The sequence below is a fragment of the Passer domesticus genome, chromosome Z (assembly GCF_036417665.1).
Source record: "Passer domesticus isolate bPasDom1 chromosome Z, bPasDom1.hap1, whole genome shotgun sequence".
NCBI classification, from domain to species: domain Eukaryota; kingdom Metazoa; phylum Chordata; class Aves; order Passeriformes; family Passeridae; genus Passer; species Passer domesticus.
The window spans coordinates 8373921-8382238 of NC_087512.1; the positions used below are offsets into that span (position 1 = coordinate 8373921).

Genomic DNA, 8318 nt, shown 5'->3' on the forward strand with positions numbered 1-8318 from the left:
TCATACACATTCTATCTAGTAACAGATAATCTGAGACCTGTATTAGAGTATTGGTCCCTGTGTGCTAAGTATACCTCCCAAACAAACTACAAATCCATTTGGTACTGAGCACCCTGCCAACAGAGGTGGACATAAGCAAAACAAAGCATAATGTTCTTCATTATGCTTCATTATATAAAAGAAGTGCTGACCTAGAGGTCTTCTTTTAGCCAAGTGAAAGTTCCTCTATTGTTTTTGTTTATTTTAATGACTAGGGCAAGCCTCATGCAAACTTGCATCCATTCAAATCTTGTACGAGGACAAGATGTCAGTTTTAAAATTGTCCTGTACCCAAGCCAACTAACGTAATTCCTGAAGACCCCACTCAAACCATCTCCACTGGCATCTGAAATGCCCCTGGCTCCCAGTGCAGCAAGCAGGTGAAGAGCCTGTACTCAGACTGCTGGCGCCAGATGTCAACCTCAGCCAGTGTGATGAAATGACAGATTAGACAGTGAGTCTAAAGAGACTCTAAGAGACATTTTCTGCTCTCTTTGCCTGGATGCAAAGTCTAGTGGTCTAGTGGTCCTGACCCCTACCTGCTCCTTTTCTCCAGTGTCAGCTGTGATTTTGCCACTCTTGTTTCTGTATGAACACTGTGAGGAACCACTGATGGCTGAAGGTGTGCCCCACAGTCTTTAACTAGTACAGTCAGCAAAAAACTTTCATAAAGCAGTAAAACCTGGACCATAAGGATACTGCCCTGCATAAGGAAAAGGCTCAAAATCCAAGCCCAATTGTGGAATACTCAAATTCTAAATTATAATAACTGTTTTTATTTCCTGTACAGAAATATAATGCCTTTTTTTTTTTTTTGGTCTTGTAGATAACAAAAGCATGGCCAAGACTAATTAAATCCTTTCAGGAACAGTGCCTAATAGATATTGGTAAAGCATAGATAAATTCCCTGGAAACCAGACTAATGTGGAAAAGTCTGGAAATGTTAAAAAATAATAAGCATGAAAGCATGTAATAATTACTTCAATTTTTAAAAAACCCAATAAAACATGAAGTGTTCTGCTTTTAAGAAACTGTCCTCTCAACTTCATGGACTCACAGAAAGTTACTGGATGTACAGGCTGTGCAGCACCATAAACTGTAAAGTTCAGGGCTACTGCTCCAGGCTAATGGTGTAATTTTCCACGGGGTGATTTTCATTTACAATTCACTTATTGTGTCTGGAAGTCTAATTGTAGCCAAGTACATTTTCGGGTTGTTCAAGGTATAATAAAGAACCAAATAGCTTAGAAAGGCAGCTTTAACTTTATAATTAGAAACATTTGCTATTTCAGTTGGCTTCTCCCTAGCATGTTTATAAGTTTCCCAATATACCTTTCAGCATGTTGTAAAAATAAATTATGACAACCACAGAGTGACTCATAGATACAATAAGAAAAAGGGGAGAGGAGTCTGGATAAATCTGAGATGCAGAGCATCTGTATGTTCATAAGCAAAGTGTCTTCTAGTAGAAATAAAGATAGACAAGGCATAGCTGCACTTGATTCCCAGAAAGCCCATTAAACACAAGGTAACAATGGCATTTCGTTACCATTTCCCCACACATGAGATGAGAATAGTTTATCTCTGTCCATGTCAGAAAAATGCTGTGCATTGGCAGCCACTATCCCAGTGTAACCTGGTAGCTACTACCCACTGGAACAGCTAGAGATGCTTCTCCAACCTCTCCATGACCCAGTTAATACTGACACTCCAGACCCTGCAGTGCTGCTGGCAGCAACCCAATCTCCTTTGGAAGTCACTGGGAGCAGTCTGCAGTGATGGGAACAAGGCAGACCAGCCTGCAGACCCTCTAAGTTCATCAGCAAGTGAAACGAGAAGTTCACCATGATGGGGGACAGCCAACACTGCTCCTTTGCAGCTAGTTTGGTGAGATCAAGAGCAAAATTAGTGGAAGGCAAGTTTCATAACCAATGTTTTTTATATGAGCTCTGGTATTGCAGAATTCAGTCTTTATGAAAATCCCTGGTTTTCTGTCCAAAGAGTATTCTAATGACTCATGTTTATTATCTTCACTGAACTGGAAACAAACATTTTCTAATGTCTCACAAGTTCTCCATCTCCCTAATTTATCTCCTTGTAAGAGAACTGTGAAAATGAGTTTAAGACATAGAAAACAGCACCTTAAATTTAAAAGGCCCAAAGTCAGCTGTTCCAAGGTTAGTGGAATGGTTGTAACTAAACAGTTGAATGAAAAGATGAATTTTCTCTTACTTCCAGGAATTTAAGAGTTAACCCTTTCCTACTGCTGTCCCTAAAATGGATATTAAGGAACATTAAGGAAAATTTCCAGCACATATTTCTGATTGCTTTATTTTCTGCCCCATATGATTGCCAGCTATTTTTTCTATAAAACATACAAGGTTATAACTGCCATTGCAGAATATACAAATAAACACCAAATATCAAGTCTTCTAAAGACTCTTAAGTCTTTCCCTCTTTCTAGCATGTCTGCATGTTGCTTCAATCATCCTAATAACACGGATGATACAGATAAACTCTCTTTAAGGACATTGCTCACAAATACCCTGTGAGCAGTCAAAAAAAGGAGGTCAGGAGTCTATTTAAAAAAAGAAAGCAGAGTTGGACATAAGCACAAGACCAGACACCACCTTTTCCAAGTAGTTCTGTGTGTGGCTGCCGAATCCTCCTGTGGCACTGCTGCAAACCCTGACCTCCTGTCCATCACAAATGCAGCTCTGGATGCCAGCTCTGCATGGGACATTCTGGTAAGGTTGTATACAGGCTCAGTCAGCATGAGGACAGGGCTTGTCCTTCCCTTTTCTTGCTATTTTTTGGCATTCTGTATAAGTAGATACATTGCTGATGGCTCTTTTTTCTGTATTGTGATTTTATCAGAACAGAGCTTCCACGCTTAAGACACAAGACTGCAGACCATTCTCTACTTGCAGTGCACTAAAGAAACCTGAAGAAAAACCTTTTCTTTCAGTGGTATTGCTCAAACTTTACATAAAATGCACTTCTGCAGCCCACATAGCCTTGTTGAGAGTTCTCAACCCTGCCAAAACAATGAGTAAGAAGAGAATGTAATACCTAAGTTTAAGCTCTTCTCTTTCATAAATAACAATATGAACATCTCTATACAATCAACATTAAAAAGACATGTGTGCATTTAACATATTTTGTATTATTCCCATTAGGTTACCTGTTTAAACCAACAGAATATCTGAGATCATGGAAACCAGCTATCTTGACTCTTACACTAAAAAAAGTAAGAAATTCTGAATCCTAAAACTGTACTAAAAATATTTACTAAAAAGAAGAAAGAAAAATTCGGACTTTGCAACCTGATAAAATATTGGCTATAGCCTATTAAAGCAAGCTATGAGCTGAACAATTTCATAAATTCTGTCACTGTTAATGAGGAAAGTTTAACAAGAGATTAAAATTAAAATTCTTAAAAGTTTCATCGTAAGCAAGGGAATTAAGAGAAGCTATCAAATATATTAGTGCCTGCCCCACTAAACAGGCCATGGGAGATGGAGAGACTGGAGAAAAAGCAAAGATGGCCAGAGATTCTGCATGGAGCAGTGCTGTCAGCTCTCCCTCCTGCAGTGCCCATGTCCACAGCGCTCCCTGGATGCAGGGTATTCCAGAACACACTCACCAGGGCTTTTAAAATTTACTCTTTTATCTGTGACAAAATACTCACTTGTTATAACATGAACTAGCTGTGTGATGAAATGATGCCTTGCTGTTCTCATACCTGCTCTAGCTCAGCTTTGCTCTGCTCACTATTCAGCAGAGCACAGAGATCCACCTGCACAACAGAGGAGCCTAAAGCTCACCTTAGGCTATCACTACACAATATTCATAAACAGACCAGCAACTGAGTGACTATTCATCCATCATCTGTGGAATGTAAATGACTAATTAGCATCTCCCCAGTAATATTTTGCAGAGAAGACTTGGTTTATTACAACCAGACAGCACAATGCTGGCTCTCAGTGCCTAAACTCACCTGAACCCAATAAGTTTCTTCTGTGTAATTTGCTAGCTATGACGTTTCTAAAGATCACCCTCTCTGCCACACAAATCACCTCTACAGCCACATGTCCTAGGACAGGTACTTCTGCTCTGAAGTTGTTTATTTTATACAGCTGTTAAGTTAAAACCTCTCTGCAAGATTCCCTAAAGCCGAAGTAGATTGTCTTTGGAGTTAGTTTCTTCAGTAGTTAGTGCTGCCTTGCATATTACAAAACACTGGGCCATTTTATGCCTGCAGTGCTGTTGTCCTCCTTTCCATCCAAGGCTCCAGCAATTTTCCCTTCTCCAGACTGGTCATAGTGCTGCATCACAGCACCACTGGCTCCCAGCTAATCGGCAAAAAGAAAGTCAGGGTTTTACGAGGCCATTATTCAGGTTCTTCCTGAATTATCTCTGAGCGTGACTTTTGGAAGTCAGTTTGAAATAGTTGCCGATAATGTTGCTAGCAGACTCCAGCAGATAACTTTGAACAGCTAAGATCAGGTAACTGAATCTCTGGAAAGTTTTAGGGACATAATAATACCCTGGCCATAATGATAGGCAAAAGACACTTACTTATCTCAACTGCAGCAGTTAACAGAAGTTTACAGAGAACAAATAAAAAAAAAATTTCTTTCAAGCTTACAGTATCTTTAATTGGATTCCCAGGCTTAAGGTAGAGAACAAGAAATGCAGGGAAAAGAGATGGAAATGCTAGAGATTAACTAATTTTAGAACCAACCACATGCTGTTCGCTTGCAGCTGGTGAGTGACCTTTGCATTATTCTCAGCTAGCAGGAAATTCCAATCTACATTAATAAGCAGAATATTGTTCACTCTTCCAACAGTGTTTACTTTAAAGGCTTTCTTGCACATACAGACCTCAGTCATCATTTTCTGTGCACTTGTTCGCATTGTCTGCTCATCTCAGTGCATTTGAATCAGTGAAGTGGTTTGCAACAGTGGTAACAACCATGTGGCTGCTCTCTCTCAAACAAAACACTCTACTCAGGATGTTTTAAATGGAATAGAGAAGGAGGGATCCTTCACCCTTCACAGCTATTCTGCAACAGGCATTTCCAGATGGTCACTGCTAAAAGGCAGTTACTTTTAATCAGGGATTCACCCCAAATTTACTGAGATTATTTTAGCAATGAAGGATTTCACATATGATTAGATGAAGACAAATGGCGGTGCCATTTGTTGCAGACACAGAGTCCTCATTAAACTCAATAATGGGTGTACATGGACGTGACTGGATTTCCAGATTTTGACTGCAACTTGCTAAAATATGTTTTCAGCTACAACCAAGCATTTAAAAAGGAAGCTGCAGCACAGTGACAAATCACTGAATGTAAAATACAAGTGGAAGGAGGTCCTAAATGAATTTTATACAAATATTCTTCTGGTTGTTTTCAGTACTGCAGAAAGCCTGTCTGTATGAGGTACCAAAGTGTTCTCCACTTGACTAGAAAAATCCAGTCCCATCTAACTGGAAGTGATGGTAGTGATCCTGCCCACACAGCACCTTCTCCCTGCTTTGCCCCCACACCCACAGCATGCTGCTGTCTCCAAGAGTGGCTGCATTTCTGGAGCAGGGAAAGCAGGTGTCATTGTAAGAAGTGTTGAATGACTTCTGTGGGTACTTAACTGCAAAGAAACAAGTGGAATTTAGCACAGCATCCAGTAATTTGATGGCTTTCTAGCAGATAGCAAGGGAACATCATTTGCATGATGGAACACCAGTCCAAGTCACATGAAAACGCTTCTGCTTGACAATGGACCCAGGCCCATGTTTTGGTTACAAGAACAAACTCTCCATCTCATTTGGGAACATCAAGTGTTTTCTTTCATACCTTGGCTACACCTCCTCCAAGAACAGGCTGGTGGTTGCAAGCAGCCCATTCTTCTCTGTCCTGCTGCACCTCTCTCAGCTCCTGGCTCACAGAGAGCTTTGTGAGCCCTTTCCTCCTTTTGCTGGCTAAGAAGGATCACTGGCTGGCTCGGGTTTGCAGAGACCTCATGAGGTCTCCTGGTCCAATTTCCCCTGCTCAAAAAAGGCCACCTAGAGCTGGGTGCCCAGGACCATGATGAGATGGCTTTTGAATATCCTCAGGCATGGAGACTCCACCTGCATGGAAATCTGGACCACACTCCACCAGAGAACAGCACGTTTCTGTTGCCGTCCCACTACCTCTATTCATCTCCCAGGGCAAATTGAGGCAGGCAAGCAATGCTCTTCTGCCCTAAAATGTAGAGACCTTCCTTAAAGAGGTCACCAGTGAAAATTCCTGCAGCAGTGTTGAATACAGGAACCCTGGCTTATGCTAGGTCTGAGGCATTCAAGTCCCATAAGTATACCCTCTTCCTTTCTAGTAAGAAGACACTGAACCAGCTAGGGAAAACAGCCAATTAAACATTTCCCTGCAGGTCATAACCATAGCTAGAAATTCTTAATTAACAAGTTAAAACTCATTTACAAAAGGCTTATTAACATTTTTAGGACTGGTATACTCAGCTTGCCAACCAAAAAATAGCTTGAAACACCATATGGGAGTCAGATTTTCCTTTTGTATTTGTCTCAGTTCATGTACAGCAAGTTTCTGAAGGAAGCATCTAACCTGATGAAAGTTTATTTATCTGAAGGGTTTTTTAAAAAATAATTAAAAGAGCTTTTAAAGCTGTAGTTTATAATTGGTTTTGGAAACTATGACAAGGTATTTATTGTCCAAGATTTGAAGGTTTTGACTCATTTAAGGATCAGCGGGTTTATCTGATCATCAAAATGAAAGAACAACTGGATTAAAAAATTGGACTTGTCAATCTGTCAATTCACTTCTTGAGATTAACTCAGGTGCATTAATGTTGTGAGACAGAGATGAAGTACAATGCAGCTTTTTACCTTGGTGTCCTCTGGTTTAAATTGTAGATTTATGAGCTGTTGCTTATGTAAGCCAAGACAAACAGAAACAGCAGGCCAGAACTCAGTCCCAAACACAGAGATGACCACATCTACCAGAAAAGCAAATTTTTCACATTAAAGCAATGAAGCCCTGATCCCTCTGTTCGACATGTGAGGTAATGCAGTACTGTCCTCCATCTGCAGACAGGACTTTCATGGCATCTTGAGCTCTGCCCACCAGCAAGCACAGTGAGAACAGATGTTCTGGGTACTTCTGTTGGAGTGAAGACAAGAATTGTGGGCAGTAAAAATTAACAACACCAGCTCTGCTTTACTCTGCTGATTTTGGAACAGTCTGAATAGCACCTATCAGCTATTGAAAAAGATACATCTAAAAAATGGTCCAGGAAAAAGACAGTGGAAATTCTCCCTTGTTCACACCCCAGACAACATGGCTTCAAAGACACAATGCTCCTTCTGTCCAGGAATAAAACCAGCTAGAAGACCCAACTCAGAGGTCTTATTTTCCATGGACACTGAATAAATGGAGCTCCAGCATTCTAAAGAGCAAGATCACTTCAGCAGGAATCATGACGTATTTTAATTCCAGCATGAGCCATGACAGCCAATGAAATGCTTCTCCTACTCTTTAGTCTCAGAGCTTCAGCTCTGAGATATTAGATGCATAAGTACGTTTCATGAGCTTTATATGAACTCCAAAATTCCTTTGCTGCTCCACCTGTCCATAATTCTCTCACACAGAAAGCCTGTATCCAAGTCGTCTTGTGCTATTTTTTCCAAACTCAGACAGATGTGCAATATTGGATAAAAGGGAGAAACAGACTTCAGAGAGAATGAACATGCTCTGTTGGCCTCAAGAGCTGCACTTCCTCTCCTCTCCTCTCCTCTCCTCTCCTCTCCTCTCCTCTCCTCTCCTCTCCTCTCCTCTCCTCTCCTCTCCTCTCCTCTCCTCTCCTCTCCTCTCCTCTCCTCTCCTCTCCTCTCCTCTCCTCTCCTCTCCTCTCCTCTCCTCTCCTCTCCTCTCCTCTCCTCTCCTCTCCTCTCCTCTCCCCACCATCCTCAGCCAGCTCAGAAAATGCTGCTTCATTCTGGCTATGAACAGTAAGTAAGAAGGACCCCAGGAGAATGAAGGTTTACAGATTACAATGACTTACATTTCATAGCTCCATCTGACCAGAATGAGATGAGCTTCCCCTGCACTGCAGTGTTACAGAGGGTAGCTCTGAAATTAAAGATAATGGGATAAAAGCCACATCCACCAAGACCCTTCCTTCCCTGTTTGAATGAAACAAGCAATCAGTGGTAGCACAACCACCCCCAGAATGCAGGCTGGTGACAGAAATAGGAGAGG

General features: G+C 41.2%; 1 protein-coding gene across 3 annotated transcripts in view; it reads right to left on the bottom strand.

Moving 5' to 3' along the window:
- Positions 1-8318, bottom strand: part of FAM219A (family with sequence similarity 219 member A) — a 92679-nt gene that overhangs the window by 58383 nt on the left and 25978 nt on the right. The gene's annotated exons all lie outside the window — the stretch shown is intronic.